Source organism: Diachasmimorpha longicaudata, chromosome 6 (assembly GCF_034640455.1).
Source record: "Diachasmimorpha longicaudata isolate KC_UGA_2023 chromosome 6, iyDiaLong2, whole genome shotgun sequence".
Lineage (NCBI taxonomy): Eukaryota > Metazoa > Arthropoda > Insecta > Hymenoptera > Braconidae > Diachasmimorpha > Diachasmimorpha longicaudata.
The window spans coordinates 4,644,511-4,669,437 of NC_087230.1; the positions used below are offsets into that span (position 1 = coordinate 4,644,511).

The 24,927-nt window shown below is 36.5% G+C and overlaps 1 long non-coding RNA gene across 1 annotated transcript in view; it reads right to left on the bottom strand.

Annotated features, from left to right (window-relative positions):
• Positions 1-3,837: 3,837 nt before the first annotated feature.
• LOC135164147 (uncharacterized) overlaps positions 3,838-24,927 on the bottom strand; it is a 39,663-nt gene continuing 18,573 nt past the window's right edge. The window contains exons 2-3 of the long non-coding RNA XR_010299233.1: positions 5,268-5,506; positions 3,838-5,165 (exon numbers count right to left, since the gene is read on the bottom strand). This is a non-coding gene — a long non-coding RNA (uncharacterized LOC135164147). The remainder of the gene's footprint in view (positions 5,166-5,267; positions 5,507-24,927) is intronic.

The following is a 24,927-nucleotide window of genomic DNA, read 5'->3' on the forward strand; positions in this document are numbered from 1 at the left end:
TAGAGATTTATCGATACAAATAAATGAAAAACTGTTTCACTCACAATAATTGGATTTCCTCGCTAAGATCGCGTGCAAATGGACTCTTCATTATTCCGCGCAACTCGATAAATAATCATCAAAAAAAAAAATGCCAAAGGGTAATGTGGGAACATCACGCATTTTGGTTGAAGATGAATGCACCACTCGCACTTGAAATATCTCGATAAACATTGGGAAGTCGTCTAGACGTGCGGTTGAAAAATGAAGGCATGTTCATGGCATATCCTGGATGATAGATTTCCCCTGCGATGATTTCCACCCAGAAGATATCACCACAAGAACATAATAATCCACAATTTGTCATTCAATTGAGCCAATCAAAAAATAATTCAACAAACGTTTCGCAAAAATTGACCAAGTACTCCAAAAAAATATATTTTTGAAATATCTTCCACATTTTTTTGAAACAACTTTCCGAATATTATTTATTTGAATCACCAAAGACCTCTTTCAAACCTCTTCCGATAATTCTTCTCAACTCCGGAAGATCTTCATCACGCAATAATTTCTCCACTCTGTAAATAATGATAATAAAAATATTGCACGTTACAAACATCTCCGCACCTCTCATGTCGACGTTAATAAACATTCTTCAACAAATAAAACAGGAAAAAAGTAAGCATTAATTAAATTTGAAAAAGAAACAGAAAAATTATGTTTAATTACTTATTACTCAATCCAGTACTTCAAAGCGATGTTTAATTACCATGAAACACACCCCTTACCCCACCGGAAGTCAAGTGAATAGCCAACTTGACCCGTAACAATGCAGGAGAATGCATAACAAGTGGTTTTGGAGTGTCAAAATTTTTATCCAAACTGAGAAGTTCCAAGTGGTAGGGAAACGGGAGCATTATGCGAAACATTCAAGACAAGTTGAGCTCGTTGACGCTGGATATATCCGTGTCAGCGGACCGACAGAGCACTTCAAGACGAAACCTACAGTTGTGGATGAGTGTGAAGAGTGAGGAAAAGGGGGTGAGGAGAGGGAGGAGTGAAGGAGATGAGATGAGGGAGAACGACAACGTGGAATCTCATCATTTGCTGGGGCTATCCAACTGCTGTACGAGGCCCTCTCTCGCCCCCGATTACGTCATATTCGACGGTGACGTTCTCCTCTGGTGGAGTAACGAGCATTCCAAGCATTATACGGCTCTTGCTCCTGTCCTCCTTTCTGACCCTTACCGCTGTGCCAATGTCTGCACTTGGCTGAAACAATTTTTCCATGAAAGTTTTAAGGGAGGAATTCCGGGGTTTGCGAGGAGAAAAAATGCTTTCGTTGACAGATTTTTTATGATTTTTTTAGTGATTTTAGAATGTGTGGGAACTCAGAACTACAGTAAGTGATTTAATATGTTGATAATTTTATTCATTGATTGTTTATATTTTCGGGAAACCGTTTTTTGTTTTGTTTGACAATTAGAATCAAAAATTCTAGTTGTGTTGGAGAGAATTCGTCGGTTGAAGATCTTTCAGAAGTTGTTGAGCTCAAAATGTAAAGTTCATTTATTTCTGGGGAAATGGATAATTTTTTGATTTCAAATTTTATGGGAATGTCACAGAGATTTTTCATTTTTAGAACCTTATCAGTACGTAAATATTCCAAAGTAAATTATCATGAATTTTTATTTAATAGAAAATTTAATAATATATTGGAGCTTTGTTTATTTTTAAAATAATTTTCCGCTAGTGGAATTTCAATTGTTTGCGATCAACGAACTTAAAAATTCAGCAACCTGTTACCATTTGCTCATTAAATATTTATAGGCATAGTCACATTAATTATTGATTGACCAAGAATTGACGGCTATATTTCCCAGAATGCTCTTGATTTTTATTAATTTCTAGGGAGTAATTCAGATGAAATTAGTCTTTCCCATCGATTTCCTGACTCAAATGATAAATTAAGAGAATAAAATCCTTTGTATTTCTTTGAATCATTATAATCATGACATTTTGCTACCAAAATGTCAAGAACCATCATAAAATGTCATTAAATGTGAAGAGAAACTGTTTCAGAATTCGATAATTTTGCTTTCTCTCAGCCCCAACCGACAGTTTCGAGTCCCATAATTCACCGATTTTTATATCAGTCCCCTCCTCCCTCCCGACATTTCCATAATTTCCCAATGAATTAGCAAGACAAATGGACTCCACTTAATGACGATTGAGATCACGATGAATTTAGATCGGGAACAAGAGAATTCACAAGTTCTTGGAATAATAATAGAGCCCCCCCCCCCCCCCGATCGTTGATGAGAGTTCATCGTACCCTCGCTTTATCACGATCTAGAACTGTACTTCGAATAAAGTCTTCTCATCACTCGATTCAACATTGCGAATCGTCTTATTTGACTTCGAATGAGACTTTTTTCCCGGCCATTTGAATTATCTAACCGAATCGGGGCTCCCACACACATCTGATTGTATTTGAAAATCAAATTTTTTCAACGTTATGGAAGGGAGAGGAGTAAAACAAAGGGAAATTTTCATAGACATTCTGCAGTGCCTCGACCGGTTGAAGATAAACGCTCGTAAAATTCACAGATGAGGCATCTAAAATTTAGATGGCTGCTGCGAAAGTTTAGTCAGTTAAGAGTTTATCGGGCGGCGCGCGTGGAAACTCGAAGGGGATAAAGAAAATTTTTGCAATTTCCCAAGTGATAAAGCAAAAAATCGCTCCAATTTATGGGGAACAATGCTTGTTCGAGGGAAGTTCCTGATAAGACAATCATCCCTTCTGGATTAAATAAGACATAATCATTGAGTAATTATTGAAGGCAGCGGCTCTGCAGAAAATATTTATCTTTGGAAAATCTTTCTTTTTGACGAAAAAATCTTCCAAAGATAATTTTGAAGGGCATTAAAGCTCTTCTGATGATTGAAAAAAATTGAAAAAAAATCAATTCGTCCAGAGACACTTCATTTTTGACATCTTCGGAAGACAATTTAGTGAAAATACGGAAAATACACGGAAAGGAAAATTCTCGAAAAACTACTTTCCTATTTCGTACTCTGCCAGTCAAAATACTATTCAGTCAAAACTACGAAACACTTGCTTATTGTTTCACTGAACGTTCTGGAATTGTTCCTGGGAGTTCACTGGACAAGTGCGTAACTGTTCCGTAATTTTTCCTCAATACTGTCTTGACTGGGAAATTACAGACCAGGCACGTAATTTTTCCGGAATTTTTCCGTCTATGTAAAAATGACGGAGTGCTCCAAAAAAATTCCATAACACTTCCGTAAAATATTCCACCACTATCGCTCCAGAATTCCGAAAAAGTTACCTAATTTGTATTAAACATTTCTCTCCGTGTGACAATTTTCCAAAGATACTCCCAAGCCACGAGAGAGAAAATTGTGTTCCCCCAAAGTTTCACAATTTTCATTCCTCATTTCAACGGTCTAAATTATGCTGAAGCAATTCTTCACAGTAAAAAAATCACGATTCTCGGGAAAAAGTGGACGAGCTAAAATCGGATATGTATCTTGCCCAACGGATATGACCAGAGACGCTCACCGAGCACTGGAAATCCTCGGTTTTACGAAACGTATGCCAGGAGTTACGGCCATTGAGAGATTTGTCCGCGACGTGCAGAGAGCCGAAGTGCTTATCCCACCGTAAGGCCACTACTTTCTCCCGTATGATTGCGACTATTGCATCACACCCCACCTTATCTTCGGCGTCTGGTCTGTTCGCTCTGGTATTGCACGGTGTGTCTGCCCAACCAAGGGCTAGTTCCACTGGGATTCTCGTGGATTGAAAACTATCTCCATATCGATCAGGCCAATTGCGTGAATCTCAACGTGTTTGTGAAATTATGAGCAATATGGGAGTGCATTTGAACGTTTGAATGCAGGTCGGTGACACTGGTGGACGGGGCCGGCCAGTCATGCATGCCTGAACGAGAGAAGCAAAATAGAATGTCCAATGACGTCAAATAAATGGGTATAAACAAATGTTCTGCTGCTCCAACTGAACATTATTAGTTTATAGAAATTTATTCGGACAGCGGAGGAAACGCGATCATGAAGGTGTAGTAATTATTATTTGAATGATGTAATTGATGATTGTTAATATTGATTTATTGATGATTAATTCATGCATTTATTGGTGGGTTTAAATAGTTCGGGAGGTTCCAGTAAATTTTTGTGCTCGATAAGTACTAACTCGGTAGAAATAGAATATATGTTTTTGGGATGTCTCTGATATATTTTTGATGAATTTTGGAGAGAGCGGGTCGAAGCATTTTGGGGTATCAAAACATTGAGGAATCAATGGGTTTCTAAAGATATTTACGAAGATTCTCGAAAGCCTAAAATAAATAGGGTCTTGAGAGTATAATCGATAAATAGATTGTCTTTTGAAGATCTATCTGGATCACTAAAAAACTTCGGAGTCATTTTGCTCAGATTCTTTTAAATGGACGTCTCAATTCGAGAAAATTCTTCACAGTGACAACTTTTTGGCATTTTTGCAAATGGTAGAATCGACATGACGAGTCGTACAATTCCACTTCCATCTTCCATTTTTATTAAAAAAATCAGAAATGAAATTTCGATGATTTTTTACTTTGAAACGTAATGTCCTGTTTTTTTCATAAATTTTGTAGAATTTTGCGCTCTCCATACACTGCGAGAAAAATTCGTAAAAAATTGAAAGTTCAGTCGAAACAATATTCAGTAAAAATTATGGAACAGTTGCGCATTTTTTTATTGAATGTTCCATACTTTTCTCGAAAGTTCACTGAAAAAGTGCGTCACTGTTCCCTAATTTTTCCCGAAGATTATTGTGACTGGCAGATTACGGCCACGTAATCTCTAAATAAATTTTCTCTCCGTGTAATATTTAATTGAATTAAGACTTTTTGCCGGCCGATCCCACCCCCTCTGACTCCATAAAATTCCCCACATTGGCGTAGTCCCAGCATGAATGGGCAGTATAATTCACCAAGGAAAATGATGCTGGTCAGAGTGGCGACAACCTGATGAACGACTGCTCTTTTGTTCTCTCATTAATTCCTGACTGCACCTCTGGCACTTGGCAGCACCACGAAAAAGGAAAAAAACCGAAAGAACCTCAACTACTTACGCTTGCTCAGCTATACAAGCGTGGAGAACTAAAACAGTGGGAGTGAAATGGTTATTCCAAAGTTGTTGGAACTCGACGAACTCCAGATGCAGTTGGAGTCGGTCTATTAATAAAAGAGAGACAAACTCACTGGTCTTGGAGCGGTGAGTGTTTACAATCGCCTGATTTCTCTCTCACTGGGTTATACCACTCGGTGTTGCTGTCAAAATCCGATGTGAATCACTCGCGTGAGTGGGCCAAGTGGCGTTGTCGTACAGACCAAGCAAAATTATTACTCCGTCTTTAGACTTGTGTCAAATTGGCTTGCTTCAACCATGGAGTTTCAGGTTTACTGCTACTGAATTGTTACGTTGGGATCCTGTTTTCAGTCTGCAAATGCATTTAGAAAGGGACTTCAGTGGGAATTTTAACGATTGTGACAGATGGGACGTGGAGGATCTCTTGGACGAATTATATTAGGAGAATTGTTTTTTCCTTAATTCAGGAAAATGTGACCTGGCAAATTATTTTTTTTAAACATTGGAATATGGGTAAAAGTATATAAATAAATGTAGCAACATAATGAATTACTTTAACTTGAACTCTTTATTATTGACATGAGGAAGGCACGACTGAGCTAGAGGACCGGTGTCGAGAGACTGAATTCTTACTATTTGGAAAACCTTTATTAAGGGAAAAAACAAGAGAACGTCTATGACTCCAGAGGACAGAGTTTGATTTTGAATACCACATATGGTAAAGATTGCAACGCTCTCAAGTTGGAGCACAACAGATCATATATTAGTCCTTTTCTGGAGACTCTTTGAAACACGTCATAAACCTTGTCGAGTGATTTTTGAAGATAAACAGAAGAGCTGGGTTCTAATTTGCCAACAAATACAAAAGTTGTTGTTCGAGTTGAAGAAATATTTTTTACCGTTTACAAATTTTGATTTGATCTGAATTGTTTGTATAAATTTAAATTCAGTGAATTAATTTTCTGGACGAAATGTATTTTGTTGTATGAAGCAGTCAATTGTATTAATTATTCTCCTTGCAATCAGTAGATAAATAGTTGTTAATGAGAGACTATTTTTCAGGATATGTTTCAACCAAAGTCGACGTCTTTTTCAAGAACATTCAATAAAATTTCATATCCAGACCATCAATTTGTGACCAATTTATATTTTCAATCAATTAAATTGCCTCTCTACATGTTTAATTTGTCAAATAGTAAAAAAATACATGTAGTTTCTTACAAATAACAAACATTAACAAACAAATTTTCTGTAAAATAATTGTAGCTAAACTTCAGCAAATTTCATTCCATTGATTTCACTTCCTCAACAAAAATAACATTAACGAGAATTACGATTAAAAAAACGTAGCATGTGGTACGTCTCATTCTATTTTTTCACTTGCTCACAATCGTTAATGTCTATAATTCCAATCAGGGTCCATGAATCATTCGCTCAATTACAATACTTAATTAAAAATATTCATCGAACGGAGATTTTCTCTCCATCTGATTTATGAACCGGTAGTGTCGAGCTAACTAGCCTCACCACTTTATTTTATCACCCACTTTTGAACTTTATTCTTGTTTCCCACCGGAGTAGTAATGAATTTAAAAAAGCGTTTTGTTGCGTAAAACTCACGATTGTCAATAGCGCAAAAAATGAAATCACGTGGAATACGGTATCCACACACATCGCAACGTAAATCCGCTGAACATTTGCCGGAGGCGATCATTTCACAACGTTTTTTTCTTTATTTGAAATTTATTTTCTACGCGTCATTTATTCCTAAACACATAGGCCGGGGGTTGCGCGAATTAATTGCAATTGTGTGCTATGGAAATACCGATGCGTAGACATAAAAGCCTCCAGCTTTAACCTCATTTTCATATAAAGGTTTTTATTCTAAAAAAATTTCCATTCCGAATATTTCCAATTTTCCGCATTTTAACATTTCTGCTTCGACTTGAAATATTCTTTCAATTTTCCACCTAATCTTTTACTGTAAATGATTCGCATTTACGAAATACATAACTAGCTATATAAATCTACTAAATATAATTTATCCGATCAAATATTTTTCTGCCAAAAAATCGCAGCAATTTTTAAATGGATCAAAAATAACATTTTTTCTCATTGCGTTGTTCTCATTTTCGCGGCCATTTTTACTCAACCTTTCTCTCCGAATAATGTTCCAAGTGAATCAACAATATTTCCCCTTTTATTCACCCCTGAAAAAGCAAAAATATCGTGTGTTAGCGATCGAAAATTGAAAAAAAAAAATACATTGAATAGACCCCATCAAAACTGCCTCGTAATACTAATGAATGAGCCCACCATTATGTACCCAACGATGGAATAAGAAATCCTTACAATTTCCCAATGATTAATTCAACGGCCGTCAATGATTCTTTAATTCCGCGGGACAAGCGAATCCCGGATGATTGATGTGCCAGCGTTAAATTAGAATGTTAAAGAGCTCCGGAGTGGACTGGTGAGTTGGCCAGTGTTTGATGAGCGATTTGAATAAGTGTTGTATGCAAATACTGGATAAAATGCTATTAGTATTCTTGGCACGAGCCAGTGTCATTCGGATAATTAATATCCATCCCCAGAATGATTAAAATCGAAGTGGTAAATTGATGCAATGAGACAGCGGTTAATTTGACGGTGGTTACGTCCTTGAACTTGCTTACCTTGCAGCTGGCATGCGCCAATTCCGTCGATGAAAGCACTCTATTTATCTGGGCGACGATTTCGTTGAGAGCCCGGTTGCAAGAGGAGTCTTACAGCTGAGAGCAAAATTCTATCATCGAATTCGGTTAATCTCTATTGGAAAAACTCCTAGAGAGGATTTTCAAAGTGTTATCACACTACTGGTAATTAAACAGACCAAGATGTGATGGATAAAAAATAATTGTTTATAAAAAATCTGGTATAAATACTGGAGAAATACACAAAAATCTAAAGCTCTTAAGGTAAAATTTCTCGAGATTTCTGGGAAAATTCTGGTAAAATTTGAAATAAAATTCGAAAATTAAGTTTTTGGTTCTACGCGGAGGTGAGTGTTGTTAATTGGTGTACGATGAATACGAGGATTATTAATAGATTTGAGATACGGGAGGAATTGAAATGATCTTCTGGACTGAATTCGTTAGTGATTCAACTCAATGGATAAATTCGAGAGTCCATTTTCCCCTGCGCGTTCAGTTATGGATGCTGTTAGATTGAATGGGAATTATCTACTCAGCGTAAGCTCTTGTTCCAGCATCAATACGTACATCCCTTTGATGAATTAGCTAACATTGAAAATTGAATTTTCTCTCTATGGTTTCTAAACCGCTACTTCACTCAATATTTATTCAAGGTCTTAGGGCACTATTTTTTCAACAATTCCCGGAAGAGAATTTTCAATATTTGCCTGAATGATGATTACGTTAAAAGCTCCTCCGTCGGGCTTCCAAAGAGAAGTAGAATTCTGTTAAAGGATTTCGTGTAACTTTTATTGGAAATCCGTTGAGAGAATTTTACAGCAGTTTGTGGACAGGACGTGTTTGGTTCCCTGGAGATTTTTCAGAATCCTTCGGGAGAATCATCGAAAGATGTTCGGGTGATTCCGAAAGATGGTGTGGAAATAACAATTAAATTTACCCTTCTGTTTGATTTTTCTCTAAATTTTAAATTTTCGGTGCCAAAATGCAGTGAAATTCCAGGAAAATTTTGATCCTGTAAAAATATCTGGACTTTATCGCAGAAAATTTAAACGAATTTTCAAATGTTATACGTTATTTCTCAAATTAAAATTTGCATAAATATTAATTTGTTTAATCTTCCGGGAACGAGGGAACGATTCAGAATTAAATTTCAGTCAAAGCTCAACTTGAAATCGCCTACTTTTTCTTCATAGAGCAATTATCGATTAAAATCCCTACGATTGATTCCAGAAAAAGACCATGGAATACCATCGAATGCTCAGTGCTTCACGATTAATGGAAATCCATCGGCAAAAACTGATAAAATGTCATTTTAATTTAATATACGAAATGACTGAAATGTATTCAAATGTTGAAAAGATAGTGGACGAATGGACGAGTAAAAAATCCTCGGTCCGACAATCTTTCAATGCACTGGAGCGAAATTTTCCACTGTAAAATACAGATATTGGGACAGAATGTGAGAGCAGAGGAGATGATAAAAGTGAGATGGAAGAAAGGGAGGGTGAGTTTGCTGAAAGGATAATCCTCGGTAATAACGCTCCAGAGCTTCACTAAAGAGGAATATATCTACATCAAGTATCAAGCACCGTTAGGGATTCCGTTGTCGAAAATAATTGAAAAACCAGTGCTCAAAGACTTTGAATAAATATTAAGTGAGGTAGAGCATTAGAAACTGCCGAGGAAAAATTTAATTTTCAATGTTGGTTAATTCATCAAAGAGATAAATAACTATTGGCACTGGAACAAGAGAGTACGGTGAGCAGATTATTCAAATTCAATCTAGTATCATTTATAAATGAAGACAGTAGAAAAAGGGATTGTTGAATTCATCCATTGACTTCAATAATTCATTCAAGTCAGAGGGAAAGATCAATTCAATTCTTCACGATTCCTCCAGCACTTCTTTTGATCTAAAAAATCAACAATAAATGTTAAGATAGTTGCACAGAAATTCTCCCTCTGAATTTTCTATAAACATTTAATCGGATCAGTGGAAAAATTTTCATTCAAAAATTATCACCTGAGAAAATAGTGGAACTTCTCCTGCGAAAGGTTAATTCAATAATCAAACGAATAGTAATTCACTGGCTGAATCTTCGTGTAGAAAAATTATTCTCTTCCAAAGATCTTCCAAAATTCTTCATAAAAATTATCGACAAATCATTGACGAATCTCCCCGAAGACCCAAAAAAACTCTTCGTAATATTTTTTCGGAGAAAATTTTTTCTAAAGAGGAAATATTCTAAATTTAACTTAAAAAAATATTCTTAAAAAGCTCTCTTCCCACCCCATATTTACCCCAAAAATTGTCGTCCACAACATCCTCCGATCTTCCAACGAATTCATCCCAAACAAACAACTTCTCCATAATTATCCTGAATATTTTTCTCCATAAAATTCATCCTGATATGCGAGACAATTTTTACCGAACTCTTCACTCAGCGCATCATCTCAATGCAATTAAAAACTTTGCGATAAGCTCGACAAGCTCTACAATTACTTTGCACTGAAGCAATCCAACTAAATTCAAATGCACCCCTTTGTCTGAAAACACCCGATCGAAATCAATGTTAATGAACTGCTCGGTCCACTCCCCATCAGTTTTGCCTCCGTATCAATTCCAATCGTGACAAAATAAATGAACAGTGATTATTTATATCGCATTTCTCTATCACGTGTGAGTCGATTACATCATTATATATGCATCTCCATCTAGTTTATTTATCGCCAGTTTGTGCAATGCAAAGGGTGAACAGGGTTGGGGAGGATGAGGATGAGGAGGAGGGAGGGGGGTAATTTTTACGGACGAACGATCGTCGACAGATGCGTCACACACATATACATTTGTCGTCCTAGGGGGACCATCGTGTTATTGGTCTCGGTATGCCATCAACTGCTGCCCTGGGAACAACAGTTGTGTAATTAAAATTGACTATTTGACGATCACATGACAATTATTTAACCGCGTGTACCACTGGTTGATCATAAATATTAATGTCATGTAAAAAACTGCCAGAATTATTATTATTAATTTCAGTAAAATCGATTTTTCTTTTGTCATGCGTTTCGGTGTAATCGAGAGGGGGTAATTTGAGAGGGAGGATGGGAAAAATTCCGTGGTCTCGGGAACGTGGAGCTGAGTGAAAAATTGCCGAGGATTGGGTGACGTTCGCTCGATAGTCCTATAATTAAAAATAACGTGCACCGGATTTTTTTTCACTCGATTCGGCCAATTTGACAATTTACGGGGCGAAACTGATATCCAGTGATTTGGGAGGGAAATGTCCATAGAGGGGGTGGAATAATACTGTGATTATTTTTTATTAATTTAGGGTTGTCGAGGGTCTCCGTTCAGGAGGGATGAATTTTAATTGAACTTTTGCATGGATTTCCTCGAACGTTATGTAAACATTTAAAGTCATTTGGTAATTTTTATCGGAATGACGGCTTCTTCCAGGGGTAGCGAATATTTCGGATAATTTTTATTGAAGTTTTCTCTCCGTTTTTCATTCTCTCGGAAGTGTCGGAGCTTTTAGTGCATGAGGTATCCCCTGAGAGAGTCACGAATTCATCTTAAATAATATTATCTTGTACCCGACCGATACAGTCATTTTCTATTTTATCAGGATATCTCTCTAACCTCGAAAAAAATTTCTCTAACCTGTTGTAGAATTCATCGATCATATATCAATTTTGATACTGCCTTTATGGAATTAAACTGTGAATTCATTGGATTTTAATTTTTTAAAGATTATAATTAGCATAACAAGTGACCATTCGATAATTGCGCCTTCAAAGTTTTCACTTGTTCATAAAATTTGAGAGGCAGTCGAAGGGAAGCGGAGAATCCGAGGAGATAAAAGAAGTTGACACTCTCTGCTCCAATGACAATTACTATTCAGATTCGATGCAACGTGACTTGTTCTCCGCAGTCGTCCGATGAGGAAATCCCCCGAGATTTCACCCGTCCCGTGCTCTCAAAGGAAATCCGTAAAATTGTGCTCGCTCGGGAGCAGCGAAAGGTTTCTTGTGGAATTAAATAAATTCTCTGTTTTTTTTTTTGGGAAAGTTGAAACTCCACTTTTTGTGGGTTTCTCGGTCTCTTTCAATTGGTGGATCAATTGATACTTTCGGGAATTGAGGAACTTCATTTAGGTCGAGAGAAGTAATTAATAGTTCCAAGGAGATTCCAGAAGTGACTTCTTTCCAATTCTCATTGTTGAATTTAATTTTATCAAATGACGGATAATTAGAGAGCTCATTCAAAGCTCATAATTACGCTCTGGGACATTTTTTTAGGACGTTCTAATTTAGGATATTTATCATAAAAAAGGGCTCTTTAATAACGAGACGTTCAACGACTTAAAATGCGACTACAATTTACAGTAATTACGTATAAATACTTTTATTAATTGTAATTAATCGTAAACTACTGATTAGCTTCATAGATTCGACGAATTCATGGTAATTACGTACTTTGTTCGTTGACGAACATAAAAAATCACTCAATGTTGCAAATTTTTTCTCTCCAATTCCTATAAATTTCCCGGAAAATTATTTCTTATCGTGGGTCACGTAAATTTGGGGTGTGAGGAGTTCCCCTAAGACATCGTAACCCCTCTCCTCCCCTCCGCCACTCCTTCGGGAATGCATTTTTCCAGTCTATCGAGACAAAAAAAATCTTTCCCTCCGTTCATCATAATTTTTTTGTCTGCCCAATCATACATTTTTCTCCTGACGAAGTAGAAGCACCTGAAGGCCGTAATGAATAGACGTTAAATCCGAAATGCCACTACGTGTTCATTACAAATACGTTTTCTGCGTCCCGTAGTTAACCCCGAGGGGTTGAATATTACAGGGGATGAATTCAGCGCCTGCGTGATTACCGATATCTCAGTCGGTACACAATAAACGCAGACGCGGATGGTTTACGTGGAATTTTGACGTTGGAGGGCTGTATGCAAGCTTTGATCGAACTCCAAAGGGGTTCCTGAGGGCATGGTTGAACCCACAAATACAATCGGGCCATCACTGACAGGACTGTATCCTCCTGAAGCTCGCCAGCTATTTGTTTAGCAATTTCAGTGGCCCGAAGGACGATGCATCGTGAAAATACGGATTTTGTTGGGATTAAATTTCACCGCATTTTTTATGAACATTCGATATAAAAGTCATATGGAATACGTCAAATATTATATTGTCTATGGAAAAATATGTGTGAAATGATATATAATATTATGTTATATAGAAAATAATTCAAGAGAGAATTTAGTTCCCTCGCAAGGTCGAAAGGATCAAGTGACGTAGATCTCAGACTTCAGCGACAAATGGACGATGGGACGACGCGGTGAATTTTTTTTGTCGGATCCTTCGAGGGATCTCGACTTATGGATCCTTATAACTACACGTGGTCGTCATATTGTCACACGTTGGCTGAGGGGAGTCGTTTCACCGAGCGTGAAAAATGGTCTCTCAGCGCTCCTTGAATTCCCTAAAAATCTCAAAAATCCCAACACATGTTCATAGGTTCTACGTGAGTTGGAATAAAAATTGTCTTTTGACTTCACCAGTTGATAATAAGGTCGAGACATTGAAGGACGAAGAGGAATATTGGGCGATAGTGCCCGCCTCGGCGATTAATTTCCTAAATTAGAGACAGTCATCGCGTCATTCATCAAAGGAGAAGATATGATTTCGTTCAACTGATGACTTTCATTAGAGATCACCACATGTTCTGATGGAGACAGCTCGTTACAGTGAATTGTCCGGTGATTCCTGGGGCAGAGATATAAGAGAGCTGGCAGCTCACCCTGCCCCTCTCGTTCCCTTCCTATTTTCCTCCAATTCGACACAAAGAAAGTCGAGGGGTGGCTTTTACGACCAGAGATGAACTATTTGTCGCTGAAGCTGAACAGAAAATCAGGAGCGTCCATATTGTCGGTGGTGTATAAGAAGAGGAAATTATCTTCTTCGTAATTCACTGGAAAAAGTTGGGTCGGGAATCGGGATAAATTTGGGTCTTTTGGGGAGATGTCGGAGATGTCCTTAAAGACGTTTTAGGGTGTCACAGGGGAATATTAATACGGGGATGTTTCTTGTCAAATTTAGGTCTAATTTATTTTGTATGAAAGTCGATCGTATTGGATGAAAAGGGCAAATCATCTTATTGCTCACAGTTTTGGGGAGGATTCCCAGTGCATCTTGGTGTCTACATGTTCGGAAATTTAATGAGAAAAATACTCCAAAATTTGTTTGCCAAAAAATCTCAGGAGATTTTAGTTAGAAGAGCTTCGGCAAACACTTTTTTGTTGCAGATATTCGAATGACAATTTGGCTACAAAATTTTCACAAGACAACTTTTCTTGAAAATCTTTAGAAAGTAATTTTCCCCGAGATCTTCATACAATAATTTTTTTTTCAAGATCCTGTGACAACAATTTTTTCTTAAGATCCTCAGGAAGTAATTTTTTCTAAGTTCTTCAAAACATAATTGTTTTCCCAAGATCTTCAGAAGACATTTTTCTGGACGTATAATCTCGAAAATCGTTGAAGATCTATTTTCATAATAAACTCTCTCAAATATAAGATGTACGAGCTTCCAAATAAATTCTCTGCCCTTTTTAAACTTTTCAAAAGTTCTTGAAAAATGTTTTGTCTTCTAAAAACTTCAGTGGAACATTTCTTTGTACCTACACAGACACAAAAATTCTTGAATAATCACGTGCCTGTTCTGTAATCTGGCAATATTCAATAAAAAATACGCACCTGTTACGCAATTTTCAGTGAACTTTCAGGAAAAAATCCTGAACGTTCCAGAAAAACTATGAAATGGTCAGTGAAAAAATACGTAATTGTTCCGTCATTTTTACTGAATACTGTTTTGACTGGCAGATTATGGAACAGACACGTAATTTTTCAAGAATTTTTCTCTCCATATAACGTTACAAATTAGGACATCTTAAAGATACAAGTTTGTACAATGGCTGTATCCATTCGCATCGTGCTCATTACTTCAAGAATTAACTGATGAAACATAACGCAATTACGGTGAACAATGCAGAAAAGTAATTTCATACAGCACGATAGTGCACACGTTGTATGTAAATACCACTTAGTAAGTGACTTTAGTAGGTATGCAGGCATGGATCCAGCTCGAGTGGTCTTCCAAGAGTAAAACAATTGAGGCAAAACCCCTTGTGGAATTTTACTCGGGTAGAAGCTCAGGGGAACAACGAGCTTTTCCAATAAGCTCGCATTCCACCAGTCCCCCATTGTCTCGTTACTTACACCGAGAAGCTTGTGATAAACTAGATGAGACACGGAAATTTATTGTGTGCTGAGGGATCATTGATCACGACTTATTTCGAGTTTATAATTTTTATTTGATTCTTCTTAAATCAAATGCATTTTTTCTCTAAGGGAAGGATTTTATTTATTGCTATTCTATTTATTGAGGCACATTCTTGGATCAATAAATATTTAAAAGCATTATTTTTCATTTAATTCTGGACGAGGATATTACGGACGTGATTAATAATTGAAAACTCATCAGATCATCAGATTTCCAGGTATTGAAGCTTTAAAATTTATTTTAATTTACTGAAGTCTGAGATAGTCTGTCTCCTTAAGATGTCAGATAAAATTGTCTGTCAAACTAAAATTTAAATCATCAACAATAAATTAAAAAAAACACTGTAATTATTTATTTCCGGAAAAAGGGTCGTCTATTCGATTTCTCATATTTTTCCGAATTTTAATAAGTAGTTAAATATATTCTATTCTTAATAAATTAATAATTACATTTTTATCGGAGATACTCTTCACATGACTAATAATTAATTTTTGACAGAGAAAAAATAATATTTTCCAAGGTAAATCCTGTTAACTTATGTTTTGCGATTCTCCTATTTGTTAAGTCTTCGTCCCGTGAAGGAATATTTTATGAATTATGGAATGTGAGAGCTATTTGTTTCTCCCAGACTTTCGATTTTCTTGAGGAATGTTTATGCTGTGCGTTCAACAACAGTTATGACTTGGATTTATTCAGTATAAATATGGAGAGTATTCTCAAATCCCACCCACTCAAATTCACCTCATATTTTTTTATTTTCTTGAAATTCTCTGTGAAGAATGAAATGAATAAATTCATTTTTATTGAAAAATTGAAATGTACCGTAGGATTGAGACGAATATATTTATTCTCAGTTTACCCTTTTGTTACGCATTTTCTCTCCGAGCTCCAAATGTCATGGAAACTCCACATCTCCCAGGGAGGAATGGAAAATGAGAGGAAACGCGGAAAATGCAGGGGATTAAATTACATTACATCAGTATACATTGAGAGAAATAACTCAAGGCAAAATATTCCTCTTCACTCTTCAATTTCTCCAGCTTATCTGCGAACGGTGAAATCAAAAAATGAATAATAAATTTGTTATTCAACGTCACGTCGAGTGTATGAACATCGGTAATGACGGGAATCTGGAGATTTTCGCAGAATTCAGGGAACGCTGAGAGGATTTTTCACGCCTGGAGAAGGGATTCACATCAGCCAGTGTGTGACAATGTGACAGTGTGTAGTCATAAGGATCCATAAGTCGAGATTACTGCAAGGACTTGGCAATGAAAAAAAAAGCCCTTAGCCCTCGACGCCCATTTCACGCTCATATCCGAGAACTACGTCACTTGATCCTTCCAGCCTCGTGAGTGATGTTGCTTTAGGGTTTATCCTGCACGAAAGAAATCATGTTTTGTGGAATGTTCTAATATTTACGGATTTCCAGGAACTCCAGGTGATGACTTCCATGGGTAGTTACAATTTTTTTCGGAATTTTCCTGAGGTAAATTCTAAAAATTGTTATCTTACCACAATTCCACGGAAATTTTACCGAGAATTCGGTCAAGTTCGATTAAGTCGCACAGACATGACATTCTCCCAATTTATTTGAGTTTGCGGACTAATCTCAATATTCACTGACTATTTTTCTAATTATTATTGAAAATTTCATTATTTGTTTCCTCATTTAGTGTTCACAAGTCTCCGGATTTACGAATAAATTTCTCGTTCTCGATTTATTGTCAGGGAAACATGAACCATAAATTTGTAACTCGATTGATTCATTTTATATTACAAATAATGCAAATAAATTGCAGAATTCTCATCTTCACGTCCCTCAAAATTCTGAAGTTTGAAAGTTCATGACTTTAATTGCTAAATCTCATTCAGTGCCACTGTCTTGAAAATTAATAGCCAACTGTCCATGAAATTTCATTTTTTTCTAACAATGTAATCACTTATTTATGAACCCGATTACAAACCTCAAAATTTACTGGGTCCTTTAACTCGAAAAAATCGAGTCACTTTAAACCAAAAAAAAATGTTATGAAATTCAATTGTAAATGCACTTCTCTTTATGAAAAATGTTAATTACAACTGATTTTACACAACTACATGGATCATAAAAAAGAAAGTTCCCCATTAATTGCCTTCTTAAAATTTGTTCCCCTTATCATACTCGTGTTTTATAATCTCCCATTGTTCCCATAAATTTATTCTTCCTCTGGTTAACCACAGCATTTTGCTGATAGTTTGTGGCTAAGAGGCCGCACTGAAAACTCTTTCCCTCCCCCACATCCACCCAAGATCATTAATTTCTGAACTTAAAGACTGGGGAAAGAACATTTAACAACTAATTTACGATTTAACAAAACTTTATAAAACTTCGGCACAAGTGCATGGAGCGTCAAACTACCTGGCAATATAAAGTCCGGTGAGTCTATTCTTCGCATCTTCAACAATTGAATTATGATGATTAAATTCTTGAAGGAGTTACCGTTGCTGATTCTCAATACCTCCGGAATAAAATTAACTCAAATAGGGCGATAATTTGCAGTAAAAGTATGATTTTCCCATCAATAATCCCCATTGACGAGACCACTGACATTAATAACACACCCCCTCCCCTCTCGCTGGTAGCCATATTGAACTGGTTCTTGGTAATTTGGTTATCATTGTACAATTCTCTTTGAGCAAAAGCCCTCGTCAATTTCCGTTGGTGGAGTTACGCTTGGGTGAACTATTACAATAGTTACTTAACACTCTAACTCAACGAAATTATTCGTAATGTCTTCTTTCAATTGCAGTAAATATTTCTCTTTGAAAATCCTTTGTGTCTATTCGTCTTCCAATATAATTGAGTTTGTTTAAGATCGCAGAAATAAACAAATTGTTATTTCTCCATCAATATTTTCATTATGAATTTCTCGATTCAACAAAACATATATTTCTCCCAGAATTTCCCTAATTTTATTTTTTACTGTCTAAAAATATTTTGATTTCCATTAATATGTTTTAAAAATCTTCCACATGTTTAACATCACTCTTATGCTTCCCCACAATTCCCCGGAAAAATAAAATTCCAAAAATCAATTCCATCGTTGACTTTCATTCGGAAGCGAAAAATTAAAATTCCATTGAAACTCGTCAATATTATCATTCACCTCTTCCATCAAATCCTTCACGATTCACTCCATCAACCTTCCACCTATCCCGTGAATTTCATAATTCATATCCATCACTCTGAGTCCATGGTTTGAAACCTCAATAATTCCCCATAATAAACCAGCAACTATCGACTTCACTCTCCTATCAATCATAATCCCCCTCGTTATGTGCCTCCAACGTGCGGTAAACAAGAGGAAGAATGCTGAGTGTAAGCGATGTGAGATCGCTGAGAACACGAGAATGGCCGTGAATTACAAGGAGCCACCGAAGAAGCGTTCCACCGAGTTTCTGACCCGTGACATCAGACCAAAGCCGCCCTTCCTCAGTACTGGAGAAAATTAGCGAGTTGGTAGAGCGTGGAGCACGATCCATCCGGTTCTCGTGCTCTTCCAGAAGAGGGAATTGTATCGCTTTTTGATGACTCCACTGTCTCGCTCAACCACACCAATTCACCTTCATTCGTTCACTTTACCCTTGAGACTCGTAATGATAATTTTACCTCATTCCACTCCAGCTCTTCCCACGAAACAATTACTTTTGTGTTACGATCAAGTGCAAATCGCGTCACCAGGAGAATATTTTACGTGGAAATCTCGGCGGTTGAGTGTTGTGTCATGTTGTTCATCATGTTTCACTGAATGTGGGGTCTTAGGAGCATTGAAACATGTTGGAATGTCGACGGGTTGTGTTGGAAGTGATTGTGGAACTGAATATTCATGTTCCATTGAACATTCATTCGGGTACATGCTGGTGCACTACTTGTTTCGAACAATCGGATGCCCGGAATTTCCATTGATAGTCTCCAGAAGAATCAGCGAAAGATCTTCAGAAGATGTCCTCGCACGGAGAGAAAAATTCGTTAAAAATTACGTGTCTGTTCCGTAATTTGTCAGTTAAAATAGTACCTAGTAAAAATTACGGAATAGTGACGCCCATTTTCAGTGAACTCTCAGGAAAAAGTTCAGAACGTTCAAGAAAATATATGGAACGTTCAGCGAAAAAATGTTGAAAAATTACTAAATACTGTAGTCATTAATCAATTAGGGAAGGGTACGTAATTAAAAAAAAAAATTTTCTGCGTGTAATGATCCCAAAAGATGATTGGGAAGATTTTAGAAAACTAATTTCTTGAATTTATCTATGAAAAACCTCTTTTCTCTGAAAATCGTCACAAAAATATTTTCTTCTCAAGATATCGAAAATAATTTGTATCTGAAAGAATTTCACGACTGAAGATCTTTTTGGGTCATCAAAAATTCCCTAATTCATCTCTCAGATTCATTCAGAAATGATTTATTTTCTAGACTTCAGAGAAACAATATTTTTCCGAAGATCTAGAACATCAATTGTCTTTTGACGATTTTTTAATTCACTGAAAAGCTCTTTACAATCATTCTTGAAAAATTCTTTCAGACTTTCGGAAAATATTTCAAAGACAACAATCTATGACATATTTTATTGCTCATAATAAATATTTATCTTAAGAAAGAATAAACAAACATTATAGTGCCGTCATTATTTTGTTTAATGTTGAAATAGGATTTTTTTTACTGAAACATTTTACTTTAGTGTTCCACTCAAGTGCAAATCGTGCTGCACTTTTCCCTGGAAATCTCAGTGAATATTACGTCACGCTGCTCATCATGTTTTCATTCTTTCATCAGGTTCTTTGAATTCAAAGACGGCACATTCTCGGGTAAATATTTTTACTCAATTAAAAGTTTTTCGTGTCAAACTTGTTTGGCATTTTCCCGAGGATCCGAGAACAAGGGAGAAACTTGTTTATGGGTGAGACTGGGGATCCAAGTTTTTCGGTGGATAATGTCTTTTTGGAGGGTTTAACTTCCGCATGAGTTGTTAACATTCAAGGAGAGTTGTCAATACAACGACATTTTTGTTATATTAATTAGAGGAAAATAGAATTGAAAAAGTTTGGGGATTCGTCGGAGATGTGTCGGGTCTTCTTTGTAAGTTTTTCTATGAAGAGGAGAGAATTCTATGACGCTCTTGTCGTTAGTGATAAACATATGTTACAGCATCTCTGGATCTGTTTTCCAACCGTCTACCAAATTAAAATTATTCGAACCTTTGAATTTATTTACACCCAATCTGTCCAAATATTCCTTTCACTGGCAGATTACGGAAGTGGCACGTAATTTTGACAGAATTTTTGTCTCCGTATACAATTTTAATTTTCATTTCAATAAAAAATGAAACTTTCGATTTTTCCTTTTCATTTATTCCCGAAATTACCGGAAATATTCCGCAAAAATTCTATCACATTTCCGAAAAATTTCGGAATCGCGCAAATGATACGTCATTTTCACTGCCCATTTCTTCCCCTAAATTCCACCCTCTTAAAAAATGTCTTTGAATCCCGATGATACCCCATATCGCCCGAAACCCACTTCCCCACGGAGACTAAAATCTAATTAATCCCTCCGCGTTGCCCACAACCGACAAAAAAATCTCTCTCCGTTCAATATTTACTTTCCTTCCATCGGCGTTATTTTACCCCTCGAATAAGTCGTCCGGTCCGTCTCCCCATATTCGCTGGCCGTGGGCTACGACGAATGTGCGAGTGTAATAAGTTCCAGAGTGAAGCGGAAGCCGTGAAAATTCAGTAGAAACGGCCGTACAAATTTTCAGCCACTCACGTACCCCCGCAGTAGCTGTGGGGATTTATTGTGCAAACAGAAATGCAATTTCCAGAATGAAACTGCATAGTTAAGAGAAAGCACAGAGTCGCGACGTACACACCGAATATTCCTCCCGTGTGTTACGTCGCATTCAACGCTTTTCGCGACTGAGTGAGAATGGAAGAGGAAGAGATAGACGACGAGGACGAGGGTTTGTACCATCTCGTGTACACCTCCATCAGCGGAGGATTCAGGATCCCCCTGGTGGAGTTCCCACCGGTGCAGTGAGACGACTAGACATACATACCAGTGATTTTACGTTTATGCATAGTTGTGTAATGCAGTCGGTACAATATGTGTCTAGCGATACTTCTCTCGTCCTTTATCCGCCGCATTTTCGTGTGCGAGGACCCAGAGGACCTGGGGAACTTGATGTTATTACCGTGAAATAAATTTTTCCTGGTGCTCAATTTATGGACGATGGATGCTGAGTTGATGACAATATTTTATTTCTTGAAAAGTTTATGAGTTTCTACAATTTTGTTCTTTTTTTTTTTAATTCTTTTAATTGCAGGGGTTTTAGTTATTTATTTTTAATATTTTTAAATTTAAGAAATGGTAAATTAAGGACAATATATTTAATGCTGGGTGAAAATTTCGCTGATTTATTGAGTATTGTAGATTTAGGGTTTTTGGAAATTTAGAAATCAAAAATATGTTCAAATTTCACGTGAATTTCAAGGGAGTTTTAACAACGATAGAGTTACAGTATCCGTTATTATCCGTTGTATCCGTTATTGACGAGCGAGTTAGTGGATTAAATAGTCGATCTGGATTTTTAGTCCCTCACACCCGGAAAAGCCGTGAAAATGATGAAAATTCTGGGAATTAAAAGTGCACGCGTTTAATCTATTGAAGATTCGATTGAACGTTCGTCATTCAGTTGATCATTTTTTCACCGACAAAATCCCTAATAAATCGATTAATTAATTACACAACCGACAAAATTCAGGTGACCTTGTGGCTCCGTTAGACAATTTGTAAACAATCTGAAAAAAATATCGGTGCGTTAGGGGAGAAATCAGTGACAGGATCCACTAACGTCACTTCATCCCCCAAAACATCCGCTCCAAATTCCAAACCCAAAACGTTAGATTCAGCAATAACCGATCGTTAATTGTCTTCCAAGTGAATTTCCCCGTCAAATGAACGAGGTATATAGTCCCACCCCACTGCATATGCAACTTATTCATACACCCAGTGTACATTTTCCCTCACGTACACACTCCAGACACTCGTGTGTCACGTTGTCACGTTCACGTAACCCTCTCCACAACAGGAGAATCCAGGCGAATGCATGCGGCACAAGTGTGTTGTGAGATATTTGTCCAGCCATGTTGGCTTGCTACGTGCAAATGCAGTCATACAAACTGTGCAACGTGCATTTCACGTATATTGTGGCAAGACCTAAAGGACGATATGTAAGCGCTCTATAGTGTAGTACGTGTCCTTTCAACAAGTCGTCCTACAAATGACTGAATTTACTGGATAAAGATAACTGGGCGTTAATAATTTCCTAAATAGTCAATGCTCGATCCGATTTTTATTTATTATTGAATTGCATTTGAAAGGTTGAAGGAAAGGAAAATCAACGGGAAAATTACCGTGTCCTTGGGGAAAAGTGAGAGAGAGGTGAAAGTGGGAAATATTTTTTTTCGAAGTCTGATATCAAAACCTAATCAGCAAAACTACAGTTCCATTTGGAAAACGTGTCTTTTCAGATATTTTCTCGTCCGTAAATATCTAATCAGGACGATATTTCATTTAGGACAAGACCTAAAGGACGAGATGAAAGTGCTCTATGATGTAGTACGTGTCCTTTCAACGAGTTTCATCTGGGAAATATTGTCCTGATGAGAATGAATAGCAGTAGTACCTCATTTATTTCACATTTTAGCCTCGATATGATGATTTTTATCTAGATTTGAGGAACGATTTTTTTATATTAGTCTTAATGACAATTTTAGGATTTGGTAGGAATCTCACCCCCAGTTGCTGGTTCTGGAGCTTCTGTTTTGGAAGAGTAAAATTTACCAACAAAATTATAGAATTTTTATATTTTGACTTTTATTATTATTTCAGACGGGTCAAATTCAGTCGATTCCATTCATTCCTTTGATCTATATTACTGATTGGTATTCGGAACAAATTGATAAACAAATATCAAATATTTGCTCCAATCAAAATGTTTAATTCCAGATCAGTACTTCATCGCAAACAGTCAAACGATTTGCATTATGCAAATATAGAATTATTAGTCGAATAAACAAGTCAGGGGGTTGATTCAGCAAAGTTTATTGATTCTAAATAATTTAGCACTCTAGCTCTAGAAAATTCACTAAATCGGTTAAAAAAGGACCACTAAAGCTACTTAAATCTTGAATTAATCGCTTTTTTAATCGATTGATTTTTTTATTTGCAATTGTAAAATTTAAAAACTCCAAAAGTCTTTATTTACGATTTCGTAAAACCACCCTCTACTTATTCAAATGAATTACGCACTACCGCGCACTGCCCCACATATCTCATTTGATACCTGTCATATGCAGCGAACATACTACTCATCGTCCGTCAAAAAATTCCTGAACGGTTCGCGGTATTTAATTATCGCATTAAATATCGAAATATCTCTCGATCCGAAAATTGTCAGTCATCCAAACGAACCCCGATTGAGCGTTTTAAATACTCAAATGGGAGAATGAAAAGTGATTGACGGTAGATTAAATTTTGAAGTTGGTTACTGAAATCACTAAAAAACGCGAAACGCTTGCTTTTAACTGTATTTTGTTCGATTGTCAAATTCAACTTTAAATGTTTAACTAAAAAATACGAGATGTTCGTATCTCTTTGAACCGGAATAGGAATTATTCTAATATGCCCATAAAAATATGATTAATGCGATATTAAATTCTCAAGGTGACTTCTCACAATTTTTAAGGGAAATTTAAGAGAATTGGAACTGCGAGAAGACAAGATGTCCCGAGCTTATCTGAATTTAAAATGAAAAAAATTCATCTCTAAATTATAATATTTTAAATTACTGAAACGCTCTTTTTTATTTTCTTCCTCTGCATAATATAGAATATGAATGAGTCAGTTCAAAAACTATTCTAATTTACAATAACTTTGTATTACATTGAAAATTAAAGAGTATTGAATTCTCATCCGAAACTTTCTTCTTCTTATTATTATTATTTATTTTGGCGTTAACATTCCGGTCAATTTTTTAATTTCAAGAATGGAATGTCTTTGAATTTCAGGGTACCATGATTTTGATTAAAATCAAATTTACCAATTTAATCTGAAAAATTCAAAGGTGTCTGACCATAGAAAGAACTAAACTCCTCAAATTTCTATGACTGTCCACACAGAGAGAGACATCCAATAGAAATTACCAATTTGTTTCCGTAATTTTTACTGAATATATTTCTCTCCCTGTAATAATTCGAAAAAAACTCTTCGCTAATTTATTTAGTAAAAATAAATCCCTATAACATTTTTTTGTTTTTTAAATTTCCAGTGAATTTTCAGTATATCTGATCTGAAAAAATCTCCACGCCTGTGAATGAAAGAATAATTGACGGGGGAATTAAAGGCTCAAATTGACCATTGGATTTACTGAAAAATGTGAAACACTCGAAAATGCTCTTTATCCAGTTATCGAATGCCTCCGCACGTAAATCCCCTCGGCATTCTCCTATTCACAAATTCGATATGACGGGAGATCTCGTGCCTGCCACTGGACTGAGCCAAGTCAGTATAAGCGGAAGGTATCTAACCTGACGTTGTCTGATCACAATGATAGGCCACCTGACTGTGGCGAGAGACTAAGGCCGGTTTATCACGCATGCACAGACACAGAGAAGTCTCTGAA